Raw genomic sequence first — 17,500 nt, forward strand, 5'->3', positions numbered from 1 at the left:
TAATTCTATGTTGCTTATTGTTTGTTTATGTGCTTGCTTTGAGTGGGAAGGATAAATCCTTTTAGTTTCCTGAAAAGAAAACTATTGTGCCGGCTTTGTCTGTCCGTCAGCACTTTTTCTGTCCGCCCTCAGATCTTAAAAAATACTGAGGCTAGAAGGCTGGAAATTGGTATGGTAATCACCCACCCTCCAATCATCAAACATACCAAATTGCAGCCGTCTAGCCTCTGTAGTTTTTATTTTATTTAAGGTTAAAGTTAGCCATAATCGTGCGTCTGGCAACGATATATGCCAGGCCACCACCGGACGTTGGTTAAAGTTTCACGGGCCGCGGTTCATACAGCATTATACCGAGCCCACCGAAAGATAGATCTATTTTCGATGGCCTTGATTATACGCCGTACAGAAAACTCGATTGCGCCGAAGACACTTCGGCGCATTTTTCACGTGTTTTATACTGGGGTTAATTTTCCTAGAATTCTAAAACAATGATTTGTTCACCGCATTTTAGAGCGTGAGAGCCCTTCTTAAGGAGCAAAACAAATAGCCGGATTTTCTGAATTACTGTTTAACAAACACCCCGATTATCCTGGCAAGGAATCGACGATACATTTCTTTGCTTTGCTTGGAAAAGAATTGAATGACTTTGTCAATATACTAACATGCCTGTAAATTTGTGTACCAATAGGTCAATGAATGCATTAAACCGATCAGTTGTAATTGTTAAATGATCGAAGCTATTCATAATATTTAGGTTAATAATAATAATAATAATAATAATAATAATAATAATAATAATAATAATAATAATAATAATAATAATAACAACAACTGATTTCAGAAAGTTTGGTATGATGATCCGGGAGTGGAACCGTTTGGTTATTCAGTACAATAATAATAATAATAATAATAATAATAATAATAATAATAATAATAATAATAATAATAATAAGAACTCTCGCATCTAAGTATTTATTCACTCTCGTGAAATAAGTGGGCCATTAACCTTAATGTCCTACAAGCAAGGATTGCGCCCTGTTTATATAAAATTGTATCGCACAAAAACGGCGTTTAATTTCTTTTCAAATTCTACGAAAGAGTTTTATTTTATTTATTTTTTTTTACTTTCATTTTATTTATTTTTTGTCCTAATGATAAAATAATTGTTCTGGTTTATTTCCGAATGCTAAAAAAAAAATTAAATTTCTTTTCGGATTATAGGATAGACTTTCATTTTTTTTGTCCTTATGCTAAAAACTATTGGTTTACTTCCAAATGCTAAAAAAAAAATTCTTTTTATTTATTTTCGAATTCCCAGTTTTCGTTCGCTTTCGAATGTACTGTTTCTGCATTGTTTCTGTATATGGCCCTGAGCTGCAATAAAGGATATTATTATTATTATTATTATTATTATTATTATTATTATTATTATTATTATTATTATTATTATTATTATTATTATTATTGGTGAGGAAATCCACAGTGGTGTAGATGTAAATATATATTTTTGAAATATATAATTACATCTACACCACTGTGAATTTTTTCACCAATAATAATAATAATAATAATAATAATAATATAATAATAATAATAATAATAATAATAATAATAATAATAATAATAATAATAATAACATACGACTTTATTTCAGTTCAAGACCGTATACAAATACAAACTGCGAATGGAGGCAGTACAACAAATGTAGTTAGCAACACAGCAAAAAAAAAAAAAAATAATAATAATTAAATAACAGCTGCAAGAACGATAATTACAACAATGAAAAACTCTGCTTCGGGTCAGGGCCACGTAGCAGGACAAGCAAGCAATTGTTACCCGAAAGCGTGAGAAACACATGAACAATTTTTTTTTTTTTTTTTTTTTGGGGCGCGCAAAGAGTGACCGAAAACCCACAGGATTTCTAAACAATAATCTCTGGCGGTCAGACATCGTCACCTAATTATTGTTAGGAATAACTCGCATTCCAACGGGTCCTGTTCAGTCTCTGGAATCTCCCTGTAACCCCCGCCTCTTTCCAACCCCTTCTCCTCCCGGCCCCCTTTAGCACTGACCTGCCCTGGTAGTTTATTCTACAGTGCCACCACTCAGTGCCACCCTCAGAAATACCACTGACAACCATCGTCTGTCTCCCCCTCGTGACCTCGGGTCTCGGGCGTAATGCGGCGTGACCTAACATTTCCCCCAAATGACCCATCGGCGGGTCAAAGTGCGGCTTTGAGGTTGACTCCTAACATGCTTGGAGGGAGGGGGGTCCATGGGAGGAGGAGGGGAGGGAGGGGCTAAGATTTATTGTCTTCCTGGGAATGATTGGTAAAGCCGCGACCGCAAGGAATGGCGTCTGGCACCCTGTAAAAGGAGGAATCTACTCCTGGTGTGGTGAGGGGTGAGGAGTAGGAGTGAGGAGTAAGGAGTGTTGAGTGAGGAGTGTGGAGTAAGGAATGCGAAGTAAGGAGTGTGGAGCAAGGAATCCGGAGTAAGGTGTGTGGAGTAAAAAGTGCGGAGTAAAGAATGTGAAATAAGAAGTGCGAAGTAAGGAGTGCGGAGTAAGGAGTAAGGAGTGTGGAGTAAGGAATGCGAAGTAAGGAGTGTGGAGCAAGGAATCCGGAGTAAGGTGTGCGGAGTAAAGAATGTGGAGTAAGAAGTGCAAAGTAAGGTGTACGGAGTAAGGAGTGTGGAGTTAGGAGTAAGGAATAGGAACGGAAAGGAAAACTATTTCGGGGAAGAAGGAGTTCTTTCAGGAGTGGGCGTTCGTTCCCAGGGGGCGCGTTTTAGAGAGAAATTGGTGTTGATTTGAGTAGAAATATTCTTGGAATTTTTTCTTATTCTGTTCCAATATAGCTTTGATTTTTTTGTTGTTGTTATTTACTATATTTTGCCAACAACAACAACAACAACAACAATAATAATAATAATAATAATAACAACAATAATAATAATAATTTTCATTATTATTATTATTATTATTATTATTATTATTATTATTATTATTATTATTATTATTATTATTATTATTATTATTATTATGCGATTTCAGCTCACGGCTAACTACAAATATGTTACTGAGATACAAAATAATCAGTACAAAATACAAAATATATACAATAAAATATTATGCTGTTTTTTCCCGAGTTTACAGTGTCAATGCCTCCATTGTATAATAATAATAATAATAATAATAATAATAATAATAATAATAATAATATTCTTTATTACAGGTCCAAATCATATACCTGCAATCTGTACTTGCATTTCCGTCGTATCTGAAGTAAATGCAGTTACAATAATAATAATAATAATAATAATAATAATAATAATAATAATAATAATAATAATAATAATAATATCCTTGATTTCATCTCAGGACCATATGCCCAGATAGGCAGGGTAGAACCGATACAATAAACAAAATTATTATTATTATTATTATTATTATTATTATTATTATTATTATTATTAGTAGTAGTAGTAGTAGTAGTAGTAGTAGTAGTAGTAGCAGTAGTAGTAGTAGTCCTCAATGACTTCAAGGCGTTACGAATTAGAAGACACATTCGGAAGTAACTTGAGAAGTATGGACCAATAAACCATGATGACGACTTCGAAGAGAGAGAGAGAGAGAGAGAGAGAGAGAGAGAGAGAGAGAGAGAGAGAGAGAGAGAGAGAGAGAGTAGAAGACTTCGGCGTAAACCGGAGACAATTTACAAGACGTTTCGAGGAAATATATTGTGGGAAAATGGAAGACGTTCCTGATTTATTTTGGGAAAATCCGCGAAGAAGGTTCGGGTTACTCAGGCGGGAGGTGAGGTAACGAGACAGTCAATATCCGGAGGAGAGGGAGGAGGAGGAGGAGGAGGAGGAGGAGAAAGGGGTGGGGGGGAGGTTAGGGCTTGGGAGAAATTACGGACATTACGTTTTACTGAAGGCACTTCGTGGATATTAATAGTGTGGTTAATATATAATTTTTCATACTACTAATTTATTTTTTTTTACTGTCTAGTGTATTGGCATACAGCTGAAATGAAGCATTAACTAATATAATAATAATAATATTAATAATAATAATAATAATAATAATAATAATAATAATAATAATAATGTACTTTACTTCAGCCCAAGGCCATGTCGATATTATTATTATTAATAATAATAATAATAATAATAAAAATAAGAGTAATATACTTAACTTCAGCCCATGGCCATGTCGATAATAATAATAATAATAATAATAATAATAATAATAATAATAATAATAATAATAATAATAATAATAATAATAATAATAATATACTTAACTTCAGCCCATGGCCATGTCGATAATAATAATTATAATAATGGAATTTACAAAGAAGACACAATACAATACAAACAATCTAGATACTCGCGATAAAAAGATAAAAATAATGATCGGCTATATCCAAACAGTTGCTTAAGTAGAAGTAATAATAGTATAATAAAAATAATGGCAATGACAATAATAATGTTGCAATAATATTGAAAAATAACAATAGCAGCCAGTGCAAAGCAAAATGGAATACACTACTAATGAGAAAACTGATCAATAATACCTGTCTTTATTTCAAGTCAAGGCCATGCACGGATAAACGAGCAAATATAGTACTGTACGAAAATACATATTTACTTGTAATTAAAGAAAATAAATAGCTATCAGTTACGTTAAAATATTGCTAATAATAATAATAATAATAATAATAATAATAATAATAATAATAATAATAATAATAATAATAACTTTCGATTTTTTCAATTTGGTACCATTCACAGGTACAGTGTGCTGGCACTATCGGATCCGGGGAGGGGGTACCCGGGCACGTGCCCCCCCAATGAAAAATAATGACAAAATAACAATACTAAAGATTTAGATAACAATAACATAAATGAGAGATATAAAAATGGGAAAAAATTAAAAATGTATAGTAGAAATAATAAAATTTTTGATATATATATATAGAATATATATATATATATATATATATATATATATATATATATATATATATATATATGTGTGTGTGTGTGTGTGTGTAAAATATGAAAATTGGTGGCTCCCCATGAAACTATTTTGGATCCGCTAGTGTACGCTGGTAAAATTTGCTACAAATGAAGAGTGAACGGTTGCTCTCGTATAATAATAATAATAATAATAATAATAATAATAATAATAATAATAATAATAATAATAATAATAATAATAATAATAGCCTTTATTTCAGCTCATGGCCACATACAGAGATAAACAAAATAGAAATAATACAGTACATAAAATTCAGTCACACGAGAACATGACAAACGGTTACAGCCAAAGAATTTCTGAAATTAATAATAATAATAATTAATAATAATAATAATAATAATAATAATAATAATAATAATAATAATAATAATAATAATAATAATAATAATAATAATAATAATGTGTAGAACTCTCAATGCCGAGAACAGGCAATTTTGTTAAAGGTCGACAATAATATAATTATCAACAGAATGTGAGATTTTATAAAAATGTATAAAATATTTTTTATAAAATCTCACATTTTATTGATACATTATTGTCGACCTTTTACAATAATAATAATAATAATAATAATAATAATAATAATAATAATAATAATAATAATAATAATAATAATAATAATAATATAAAATTATTCAATAATAATAATAATAATAATATCTGCAACGCACACAAAATGGTAGCAACTCGTTAATCATCGTCATTAAACCGAATTCACAGCAGAAAATAGCCCAGACAACACATTTCTTAACAATATGAATTAATAACATCATCATCATTAGCGGCAACGTGGAACATAAAAGAGAAACACAACACAGCGGTGTTTCTAATAAAATAGGAACTTACAGAACAGGAGGAATTCCTACCACACCACCGCAAACATCAAGCTAGGAATGTATATTAACGCCCGATCTATTCTACGTCGGGAATGTCACCGAAGGGGAACTATAACGGATAAATAATTCGGTACCTTTCAACGCTAGCTTATAAGACACGCAATAATAATAACTACAGACGAATGGGATTCATAATAATAATAATAAAAAATTACCATAACGACAAAGGAAAAAGTATGGAAAAAATAATGAAGCATATGTTCACAGTATTTGATGTCATACATATTGCGGAAGAAAACTCATATATTAAGAAAATATGACTTTATATCTTGCGTATCTAAATTTTATATATTGTATTGTGTTGTAACTACTTTGTATATCACTGGAAATGGCCCTTATTATTATTATTATTATTATTATTATTATTATTATTATTATTATTATTATTATTATTATTATTATAGCCTGAAGATCAGACTGGACCTTGCTCGCCTGATAATGAATTTTACATTGGGCGGTTTTCTGTAAACATTTTCTTAGCTGAATGATTGCTTGGGGTGCTTGCTAGACGCTTGAGAATGTCACAAACAACAGTAAAAGTATCTTGCATTTTCGAGTAAAATATCATTATTATTATTATTATTATTATTATTATTATTATTATTATTATTATTATTATTATTATTATTATTATTATTATTATTATTATTATTTTATATGTTCATTGTTTCCCAACAATTTTATATAACTGTAATGAACACAGTCCCTTGTAACTAGAAAAGTATATACCCAGCAGTTTTATATAAGAATATCGAGAACAGTCATACAGGAATATGAAAATATTCATCTAAAATGTTCAGCTCATTTAAAATGACGCCGAAACAGGTCACAATTGATCATACTTCTTTATCATAATGTTTCCATATTGCACTGTGGTGCAGCCTGTACTCTGCAATTGTGAACAATTAACTTTATCATGATTATTATACAGTTATACTTACGATTTGCATTTGGATCTCAGGATTATATTGTGACTCGCATTAGACTCCTACGGTTTGTTACAAGTTTGTTCAAATCTCCGACCTGTCAGCATTTAGATACTGGAAGCTCTCGTGTGTTTTTTTTTTTTTTTTAGTCTATTCGTGACGAATGAAATTTCATTTTTCAGTTAAAGGTCGATTTGGCTCAAAGTCAGTTTTCAGCTTTCTTTACGCTCTCCCAAACTAAAAATCATCATCATCATAATCATCATCATCATCATCAAAATCTCATTATCGTCATTGTAAACAACAATAACAGTATTAAATTCAAACCTACAGACGCACACTTTCCCAAACTAAATCATCATCATCATCATCATCAATATCCCATCATAATCACTGTCTTCTTCATTGTAAAGAATAGAAACAATAATAAATTATTATCACTATTGCTGTTACTAAATTCAAATTTGCAAAGACGAGTTTCCCCAAGGCAGATTTCAGTAATGATTTTCGGATACGCTCACCCAAAACGAAGACGGAGAAGTACCCTGAGGGAGAGAGAGAGAGAGAGAGAGAGAGAGAGAGAGAGAGAGAGAGAGAGAGAACTCGACTACAACATGTAATGGCGGAAAACAGTTCTCCATACCTTGGTCAAGAAGGGAGAGGAAAGGGAGAAAGAAAATAAATGAAAAGGGGAGGCAAGAGGAAAGAGAAAAGGAGGAGGAGGAGGAGGAGGAGGAGGAGGAGGAGGAGGAGGAGGAGGAGGAGGAGGCGAGGAGGAGGAGGTGAAGAGGAGGGAGGGGGGAGGCGAGGATAAGAAGGTGAGGAGGAGGAGGAGGAGGAGGAGGAGGTGGAGGGGGAGGAGGGGGAGGAGGAGGAGGAGGAGGAGGAGGAGGAGGACGCGAAAGAGGATCCGTTTAATGTCGATGTAAGGACGATAATGACCCTAACGAGGAAGGATTGCAGATGTAAGTCAGCGGAAAGATGCCCCGGGGAACACAGAAGGAAGGTAGGAGGAAAGGAAGAAAGAAAGGAAGGAAGGAAGGAAGGTAGGAAGAGAGGAGGGAACAGAGGAAGGAAAGAAGGAAAACGGGGTGATTCTTTCCACGTCCAGAAGGGGAAAAGCAAACCTCATCTACCGAGACGTTATTAGTCCCCTCTTTTAGGGATCCCTGACATGTTCCTCTCTCTCTCTCTCTCTCTCTCTCTCTCTCTCTCTCTCTCTCTCTCTCTCTTTGTTTGTTTGTCTGTTTGTGTGTCCGCTTTTTATCTTCTCTCTCTCTCTCTCTCTCTCTCTCTCTCTCTCTCTCTTCGTCTTCTTGTCTGTCCGTCTTTAATCATATTCTCGTTTCTTACTGTTTCTATTTGTCAGTTTCTCTCTCTCTCTCTCTCTTTGTCTTCTTTTGTGTCCGTCCTCAATCATCTTATAGTTTCTTACTGTTTCCAATTGTTAGTCTCTCTCTCTCTCTCTCTCTCTCTCTCTCTCTCTCTCTCTCTCTCTCTCTCTTTGTCTTCTTTTGTGTCCGTCCTTAATCATCTTGTAGTTTCTTACTGTTTCTATTTGTCAGTTTCTCTCTCTCTCTCTCTCTCTCTCTCTCTCTCTCTCTCTCTCTCTCTCTCTCTCTCTCTCTTTGTTTGTGTGTCTCTCTCTCTCTCTCTCTCTCTCTCTCTCTCTCTCTGTATCCGGCTCACTATCTCTCTAGTACATACCGAACACGACTGTATCACTATCAGCCATAAAACCTTGTCTCCTAATCCTAAATTATTTTCACGAGTAACTCGATCCTGGCAATGGCACTCGTTATGAGTTTTTCTTTTAATAATCATGGTACTCTAAAAGCAATTAATAATAATAATAATAATAATAATAATAATAATAATAAGTTCGAAAACAATGACGGTATAAGAGAAATGAAAAGTACGGCAACAATTACGTTAAATTAACGCAATTAACGATTGATTGATTGATTGAATATGGCTACTAAAACTTGGCGTCACAACATCTAGGTTGTTTGGGTAGCGTCAATTAAGAAATTATCTCCCGGGGGACCTTTAGCTATGAGCTAACTTCTCGCCCTATTGAAGAAGAAGGAGAAGATGAAGGAGAGGATGAAGGAGAAGAAGGAGAAGATGAAGAAGAAGGAGAGGAAGAAGAGGAGGAAGAAAGGGAAGAGAAGAGGAATGTTTGTTTAAGTCTCAACGTAAAGACAGAATGGCATCATATTAAGCCACATAAACCATCTTCCTCGCACCGCCCCTCTTGCTCAAGTGTCAACTAAAGACAGTAACAGAAGTAGGAAAAATAAACACGTTGAGAGAGAGAGAGAGAGAGAGAGAGAGAGAGAGAGAGAGAGAGAGAGAGAGAGAATGCGAGTAGGTGTCGTTGGGATATACATCTGACAGACGACCTACCCACCGAAAGACTGAGGGTCGGACATGTTTAAGAAACATCGCGGATAAATCTTTCCCGAGAGCGTTTTTTTTTCTCTCTCTCTCTCTCTCTCTCTCTCTCTCTCTCTCTCTCTCTCTCTCTCTCGTTAAAGTTTGAGTTATTGGCTTCCATTCGACATCATATTGGCAAACGTAGTTCTGACTATTTTTTTTTAATGTGCGCTTTTTACGAATGATTTACTTTATCAGTCGTGTTATCGTAACACTCTTTCAAACGCGGGTAAGTTCGTAGGTTCGTTACCGAAGCGGATCGAGGCGAAAGTAAATGGGAAATCTCGATAATCTGAGGCGATTGGTTGCGCGCCAAATCCGACACTTCAAACGGTGGCCACCAGATGACTCTGAGGTATGCGAAGTATGTTCACCTGCTTCGGGTGGGAAAAAAAAATCGCCGAGATCTCTTCAATAATGTTATATTTTGGATCACATTTTTACACCGTCATAAACTTAAAGAGTAAACAAATCTTGTGATGGATAACGGAAAGGATTCGAGGGCGTCTGCAAGCGGTTAAATAGGACAAATAAACGTCGGTGGTACTAACGGGGTCTGCGCCCTGTCAAGCTTAGGGTAGAGAAACAACCGCAGCACATGTGCCGACAAAACTTGACATTTTACATTTTCGAATATATCCCCAATATATTCCGACTTGTTTTGCACCCGGGCTTATTCGCAAACGCTTCGTAAATGCAGCCCGGTGTACTTTTAAAGAAAAAGGAGTTGGGGGGGTGGGGGAGGGGAGGGGAAAGTGTATATTATTGGCAGTGAAATGAAAACAAGACATCCCGATTTTGTTTTAGAAAAAGAAGCTTAATCGACGCAGACACTGTCTCCTCCCAAGTGTCCGAGGAGGTTACGGCCTCGAATCCAACCGAGCATGAGTACCATAATCCCGCTGTTTCGTGCACACAGACTGGCACAGAGACGCACAGACAGCCAGACACACGGAAGGAAGGAATGCTCACGCGCGCGCGCTGACATGCACGCGTAAGATTAGGCTATCTAAACAGATGTACTTCGTGAGAGGGGTAGCAGGAACGCGAGAGGCTTGTAAATGCTAAAATCAACCTGAGAAATTGGGACAGGGGACTTCCTTACTAAGGTTACACTCGGGGGGAGGAGGAGGAGGAGGAGGAGGAGGGGGGGGGGGGAGGAGGAGGAGTAGAAAAAGAGGAAGAAAAGAGCAGAAGGAGGAGGAGGAAGAGGAAGAGGAAGAGGAAGAGAAGAAGAAGAAAGAAGAAGAAGAAGAAGAAGAAGAAGAAGAAGAAGAAGAAGAAGAAGAAGAAGGAGGAGAACAAGAAGGAGTAGAAGAAGAGCAAGAAAAGAGTAGGAGGAGGAGGAGGAGGGGGAGGGGAGGGGAGGGGGAGGAGGAGGAGGAGGAGGAGGAGGAGGAAGAGGGGGAGGAGGAGGAAGATAAGGAATGGTGTGAGAGAGGTGAAAGGAAATGAGTGTAGGGAGATATATGGAAATTTCTTTCTTAATTTGTTTTAACAGGACAGTTTGTTTTCAAATGACTATGGACGTCAGGAGACTGTTACATTGTTATTATTGTTATTCATGTTATTATCATTATAATGCAATTGCGGTACTGTTATTTATTATAATATCATATACCGTAATGTGGTACACAATTATTATTATTATTATTATTATTATTATTATTATTATTATTATTATTATACATCAGCCACAATGCAATAATTGTTACAATGTTGGTATTCCTTTACGGCTCGTAGAAAAAAAGCTCGTTGAAAATAAATGACAGAGAACAGTAACTAGAGAGGGAAGAAGAATGGATAAAGCTGGAGGAAGAGTTACTGGAAACAAAGAAGAAGAAGAAGAACAAGAAGAACAAGGAAAAGAAGAAGAAGAAGAAGAAGAAGAAAAAGAAGAACACGAACAAGAAGAAGAAGAAGAAGAAGAAGAAGAAGAAGGAGAAGAAGAAGAAGAAGAAGAAAAACAAGGAAAAGAGTAAGAAGAAGGAGAAGAAGAAAAAGGAGAAGAAGAAAGCGAAGAAGAAGCAGAAGAAATAGAAGAACACGAACAAAAACAAGAAGAAGAAGAAGAAGAAGAAGAATATAGCTAGGCGGATGCAATCATTTCTAAATGTCCAGCAACGCGTAAAAGAGACGTGACTGAAATTGACCATTTGCTAAAGCGGCTGAATCGAGACGTCATATTTCGGTCCATTTAGTCAGCGTTCTACAATTATTTACCTGTTTCATTTATTTGTTTATGTGTTCTTTCCTTGCGTCTTTTGGAGTTGTCTCTCGGTGTTATTGTTTTATCACGACTCCTATATTCATTATTATTATCGTTTTTATTGGCACTTCTACTCCGCCTCACTAACTGCGTGGTTATTATTTTACAAAACGATCTTATGAATGAATAAATGAATAGGTGAATTCATATGTGAAAAAGAGTAGAATTTAGTTCATGATAGGACAACTGGAGGTCTCTCTCTCTCTCTCTCTCTCTCTCTCTCTCTCTCTCTCTCTCTCTCTCTCTTTGAAATTTCACCATTAATTACAAAAGACGTTTCTTATACACTAAATATATATATATATATATATATATATATATATATATATATATATATATATATATATATATATATATATATATATATATGCTAGTTACGAGAAATACAATTTTATGCATTTTTAGTGAATAATACTTTTAAATTGTAAGTCTTAATAATAATAATAATAATAATAATAATAATAATAATAATAATAATAATAATAATAATAATAATAATAATACAAACCTAATTTGTAATTGTAAAATGTTATTCACAAGGATTACGGTGGAAATTTTTAGATTTCAAAATCGTAGTGTTTGTAATTACGCTGACATCCGCTGTAACGATGATAAAATTAATAACACCAACTGCAATTAGAACGATAATCGATAAAAAATAAATACGATATTGATTCCGGCAATAATGGGAATTTTTTTTTTCGTTTTAGAATTTTGCGACGGAAAAAGTATCTAATTACAGCGATCGCCGCGGCGACTGGTTGATCCGCGACTTTGTTGACGATGGGAAATAAAAACCGTTTTATATCACTTACGTATAACTAAAGTAATAACAATAATTACTACTATCACTACTATTGCTACTACTACCGCTAATGCGACTAATAATAATGATAGTAATAACAGTCTTCATTCCTGTTGAAGGTTCTATAGAATTACACTATGTGGGTACAACTGAGGCAAAGATACAATATTCATATTATTATTAATAATAATAATATAAAGATACAATATTTATATTAATAATAATAATAATAATAATAATAATAATAACGGTAACAATAGTAGTAGCAACTGGTCTATCAGTAGCAGAGCAGCGGTAATATGGACATTTACAAGAGTACAGCACTAATGATAGTATGGAACTGACGTGGTGCACTGTACGCATTACTTAAGGGTCTATGCGGCGTCCCTTCGCCCCCTAGCTGCAACCTCTTTCATACCTTTTTTTACTATACCTCCGTTCATATTCTCTTCCTTCCATCTGACTTTCCAACCTCTCTCACAGTTGATTCACAGTGCAACTGCTTTGAGGTTTTCCTCCTGTTACACCTTCCAAACCCTCTCACTGTCAATTTCCCCTTCAGCGCTGAATGACCTCATAGGTCCCAGTGCTTGGTCTTTGGCCTAAATTCTATATACAGTTCAATTCAAAAATTGCCTAATATTAATATCAGGCAATTATTACAAAATTTTGATATTAATATCCAAATGTAGAAGCAGTTTGTCCATTTACACGTTCAGGGAACAAAGAAATGGCTGAGTGAAATCCGGGATTATCAAGCATACCTGTTGCAATTGATGGGATTACTTCTGCCTCTTTCCCTATCTAGTGATGACACTCAAGATTTTGTCTTATACCACCAATTATCTTTTATCTATAATCTACTTCCATTCTTGTCTTCCCAAGATTATTCTTCAAAAGAGTTCCATTCTTTGGTCTCGAGTTGCGACGCCACCACGTCACATCAGATCAATTAATCAGGCTTAATTCTCCTCTGAGGAACATTTGCAATCTCTCTTATCCTTACCTGTGCCTATAAATTGTGCAATTCTACCTGAATGGGACGTGTGAAATTGAGGCTAAGACTTGCAGCTATAATTCTTATAAGGGATAGGTGTATACGGTAATATATATATATATATATATATATATATATATATATATATATATATATATAAAATATATAAAATATATAAATATATAATATATATACATATATATACCTGTATATATATACATACGTGTATATATATACATACATACACACACACATACATATATCTAATCACGTATGATACCAAACAAAAACTGTAAAATACTGGTCCACCAAATCATACGATTATTAAGGCCTTACGGAACCGTCTAACCTTCTTCTTCCTCTTCCTCTTCTTCTTCTTCTTCTTCTTCTTCTTCTTCTTCTTCTTCTTCTTCTTTGATCTGTGCACAGAACTGAGGAGCAAATCTTGCTCTGTCTGCCTGCCAAGGGGCCGCCAACGCCGGCGGGCTGGTTGCGAATCTCACAAAGATTAGCGAATCTTGGCCCACAGTTTTGACGCTGATGGAGGCAAACACATGAATGAATCGGAAAAAACGCCTGACGATTTCCACTTCAGGATTTATTTCTGTATCTGTTTCCTGTTGATGATGGTGGGTTATGTTGAGTAATAATAATAATAATAATAATAATAATAATAATAATAATAATAATAATAATAATAATATGTATATTGATATGTATATGTACACGTGTATGTTACGTATCTGAATACTGCAGTACAAGCAGGTTGTATTGAGTGTCAAGTTTGTTATCATAATGGATAGTTTAATATACATATCTGTATACAAATACAGAATACTGATATAATTTACAGTTCAAAATGCATCTGCAATAAGTGTGAAAAATTTAGCAGCTACAATAAATAATAATAATAATAATAATAATAATAATAATAATAATAATAATAATAATTTATAAGAAATTGACCGTCTCGTGAAAAACAATCTGTGCAATAAAAATCCACAATTATAAAGTAAATATATTACAATCTGTGCAATAAAAATCCACAATTATAAAATAAATATATTTCAATCTGTGCAATAAAAATCCACAATTATAAAGTAAATATATTACAATCTGTGCAATAAAAATCCACAATTATAAAGTAAATATATTACCATGTAAAATAAACGAAGACTTTCGACGAAAGTCTGTTTAGTTTACATAGTAATATATTTAAAATATAATTGTGGTTTTTAATTACACATTAATTTACTGTGTATATTTACCCAGCGATAACTCGTGGACTGCCAGTAACTCGAATAAATTTAGAGCGTAGTCGAACACTAAACAAAAGATACAAGTCTCTCTCTCTCTCTCTCTCTCTCTCTCTCTCTCTCTCTCTCTCTCTCTCTCTCTCTCTCTCTCTCTCCTTGTGTTATACTGCTACTTCGGGTAATGTCAAGAAGCATATGTGCTAAAAAGGAATAAGCAGTACGCCTCCTTCAACCCCCCTTTCTGTCTGTCTGTCTGTCTCTCTCTCTCTCTCTCTCTCTCTCTCTCTCTCTCTCTCTCTCTCTCTCTCTCTCCCCATGCATTCACTGATAAGTTAACTGCTTTAACGACATATATAAATTCAGAGCAACAGAAATAAGAAAATCATTGTCTCTCTCTCGCTTTCTTCTACTGTAAATACTATTGTTACTTTCACCGTTGAAATAAACTTTTAAAATAAAGCCCACTCTTTCCCCACAAACAAACACATACACACACACACACACACACACAACACACAAACACGCTCACGCGGTCTTCTATCTAGAGTGTGCCACAACACGACCTGGGTTTAAGCGAAGGTGGTGGTGGCCTTAGATCCCCTTCACGTACTTGACAGGCCTTGACAGGAACCCGCCGTGGGGTCCCTCTCCCCCCCCCTCACCATCCACCCCGCCCTCAACAACCCCCTCCCCCCGCTCTCCTGCCAAAGCTTTTTTTTCCGCTCGCCGGAGTTTTTTTTTTTTTTTTTTTTTTTTGTCCGGGAGGATCAAAAGATAGTATTTCGCTTGGCTTTTCCTGGGTGTTTAGAAGACTCCGGGTGTTTAGAAGGCTCTCCTCCTAAGCCTCTGGTCAGTTTTTTCTGTCTCTCTCTCTCTCTTTTCTTACTCGCCCTCTGCATGTTTGTTTTCGTTAGAATTATTGAGAGAGATTAGGAAGCATGTGTTGAGTTAGCGGTTTTATGCCTGGCTTTTGTGTGGCGCGAACGGACTTAGTCTGTCTATCTTTCTCTTTCACTCTCTCTCTCTCTCTCTCTGTCTTTATTTAATTCTTCTGGTTCACCTTCTTCTCATTTCCTTTACAATTTTTTTTATAATCTTCATGTAGGGTCCATTCTTCGACAGCCTATTTTCTAACGTAGTTTTTTTGCAAACGGACTAAGTCTCTCTCTCTCTCTCTCTCTCTCTCTCTCTCTCTCTCTCTCTCTCTCTCTCTCTCTCTCTCTCTTTCTTTATTTGTTTCCTCTGGTTTAAATTTTTTATTTCCTTCCCCATTTTTTTTTATCTTCATGTCGGGTCCTCTTTTCAACAGCCTAATTTTTTACATAGTTTTTTTTATAGTTATTGATATAAATGAATCATTACTCTCATTTCTTTGTTGATTTCTCGATTTCCTCACGTTAATTAATTCACAAAGTAATTTATTTATCTGTTTATTTGTTTGTTTACTAATTCAATCTTTCATTTATTTACTTCAAACGATCTTCTGTCTCTCAGGTTATTTATTTTTCTGTTTATTTGTTTATTTACTAATTCAATCTTTCCATTTATTTTTAATCACTTCTTAAGTTATTTATTTATCGATCTTCTGTCTCTCATCTTTTATTTATTTATCTGTTATCTACTAATTCAGTCATTCATTTATTTCAAGTCCATCATTCATTTGTTTATTTACTAATTCAATATTTTTTCTTTATTTATTCATTTAAGCGACCTTCTGTCTCTCAGGTTATCTACTAATTCAATCCTTCGTTTATTGACTTCAATCCATCTTCCACCTATCAAGTTATTCATTTATCTGTTTATTTATTTGTTTACTAATTCTATCATTCATTTATTTATTTCAAGCGACCCTCTGTCCCTCAGGTTATCTACTAATTCAATCATTCATTTATTGACTTCAATCCATCTTCTACTTTTATCTGTTTATTTATTTGTTTACTGATTCTATCATTCATCTATTCACTTCAAGCCAAATTCTATCTCTCAGGTAATCCAAATCTATCCATTTTTTTTTTTTTTTTTGGTACAGATCAATCGCTCTACCTTAATAAATGGTATCTTACGATTAGAACAAAACAACAGTCTCCGTCACATCCATCTTTTTCACGACTACTTTATAAATGCCGGTGATAAATCCGCACCCCTCCCCCTCACCTCCCAGATAGATCTCGAACAGGTAATACATGACAATAAATCTCACCTCCTCCCCCTCCCCCTCCCCTCTCCCCCCCTCCGCCAAATCTCAGCTCTCGCCCCTTCTACCTCTTATCTGGGCGGATGGTGTTATTTATGTCGAATACCTTCTCTTTATTTAAATTACCAGGTAAGGGAGAGAGAGAGAGAGAGAGAGAGAGAGAGAGAGAGAGAGAGAGAGAGAGAGAGAGAGAGAGAAAAAAGTTAAGTATGCCTTAGTTTAACCAGACCACTGAGAGAGAGAGAGAGAGAGAGAGAGAGAGAGAGAGAGAGAGAGAGAGAGAGAGAGGAGAGGGGAGGAGGAGGGATTTATGCAACATTATTCATGATATACATCCGGGCGGTAATCCCGGGGTGATGTATCGTCGGATACAGAGGAGGATAAATTTCTTATCATTATATATCAATGGCGGTATATCGTCATTATCGGATATTATCGGTTGTACGCGGAAATATATCCCGATTATTTATAGTACGCGAAGAGTCATTACGTCTTGCTGAAGTATTTAAATTGTCTTTCTGACTTGGCGTGATGTTAATAATAATAATAATAATAATAATAATAATAATAATAATAATAATAATAATAATAATAATTCATCACATTTCATGGCCATTTACGAATACAGAATGGAACACACAGGAGCCGGTTAAAAATAATTTAGCAAA

General features: G+C 34.8%; 1 protein-coding gene across 7 annotated transcripts in view; it reads left to right on the top strand.

Moving 5' to 3' along the window:
• Positions 1-17,500, top strand: part of LOC136826754 (LIM/homeobox protein Lhx9-like) — a 270,551-nt gene that overhangs the window by 240,896 nt on the left and 12,155 nt on the right. The gene's annotated exons all lie outside the window — the stretch shown is intronic.

The sequence above is a fragment of the Macrobrachium rosenbergii genome, chromosome 41 (genome assembly GCF_040412425.1).
Source record: "Macrobrachium rosenbergii isolate ZJJX-2024 chromosome 41, ASM4041242v1, whole genome shotgun sequence".
Lineage (NCBI taxonomy): Eukaryota > Metazoa > Arthropoda > Malacostraca > Decapoda > Palaemonidae > Macrobrachium > Macrobrachium rosenbergii.